Below are 1,532 nucleotides of genomic sequence, written 5' to 3'. Positions count from 1 at the left end.
CATTATAAAATGTTCAAGCTGAATTAGCACATTAATTAGTTAAGAGCACAAAGCCAGAATGTTATTAATTTGAATTTAATATGCAAAATAGCCATGATGCTTAACATATACAAAATATTATGCAAAACAGTTTATTTGAAATAAAATGGAATTATAACGTAAAATTAACTCACTTTTTCATGTAATTCTATTTGCCTGGGAGTGGCGGAAATAAATGGAGAAATCTCTTTTCTTCATAATATCCCAGAGACATAATTTTACATACTACAGATGAATATAGATATAAGATTCTGGACAATGCTTCATTCCTTGGCTGATCTAGCAGACTGGACTTTAAACTTGACATACAGTATGTCCAAGGCGTAACTTCATGGATTTCAAATATATACAAATCTTTAGGCACATATAAATTATGAATAATATTATTTTGATGTGTTTTTTAGTATTGGGAAATATGCAGGTTGAAGATTTCCCAACCTGATTACCCCTTGAACATTTTGGTACCTGGATCATAAAGCTTTATCTGTCCATCTGATCTGAGCTGGGAAGTGCAAAATTTAATTAACTATACACACAGTTTCCTTGCTAAGTGGCAAGACTGACACCTTCATATATAAAATCCAGCTTAAATGAGAGTAGGGCAAATGGGCAGGGGAGGAATAATCAGTAATATGCTCTTACTATAACTCCTGTTGGTGTTATTCGACTACCAGACACTCACCTACTGTGAGTGCCAACTATGTACCAGTTATAGAAGAGCAGTCGCTGTCCACCAGGCTCCTTGACCAGCACCAGGAACCACTTACATTTGGGTATTGGGTGTAGCTGCTGGAGAACCTCTTTGCTGGAGAGTGCTGGTTCCTCCTGACTTTCTTAGGATCAGGACTGCCAGGTAGCAGGCAAAGCGTTGAATTAGGGAGCATAGTTCAACACAGGACAACCGAGGAATGGATTAGAGAAGTGGTTCCCAAACTTTTTCAGTCTCCATAATTTTTTCAAGGCACCCCTCCAAAATAATTACCGAGCAGTTCCGTTTTATAAGTAGTTGGGTCAAAAAAACGTAATAAGTATTTAGGTCAGGACAGAAATACTTATTTAGTTGTATGCAAAAATAAACACATAAATCCAAGGGAAAAGAATATTTTTATAAGTTTTTTTCAATTATATTTCTGTCAAAGAATAATTTACAGCTAACTCACACTGTGCCCTCCTTCATCTCCACACACTCTGTGCCCTCCTTCATCTCCACACACTATGTGCCCTCCCTCATCTCCACACACTTTGTCCCCCGCTTCATCTCCACACTCTCTGTGCCTCTGCATCATCCTCTCACTCTGCCCTCTCTGCATCATTCTCTCACTCTGCCCCCTCTGCATCATCCACTCACTCTGCCCCTCTGCATCGTCCTCACTCTGCCCCCTCTGCATCCTTTTCTCACTTTGCCCCTCTGCATCGTCCACTCACTCTGCCCCCTCTGCATCGTCCACTCACTCTGCCCCTTCTGCATCCTCCTCTGACTCTGCCTCCTCTGC

This window comes from Mixophyes fleayi, chromosome 2 (genome assembly GCF_038048845.1).
Source record: "Mixophyes fleayi isolate aMixFle1 chromosome 2, aMixFle1.hap1, whole genome shotgun sequence".
Taxonomy (NCBI): Eukaryota; Metazoa; Chordata; class Amphibia; order Anura; family Limnodynastidae; genus Mixophyes; species Mixophyes fleayi.
The sequence above is the reverse complement of the archived record's forward strand: the minus strand, read 5'-3'. Positions refer to the sequence as shown.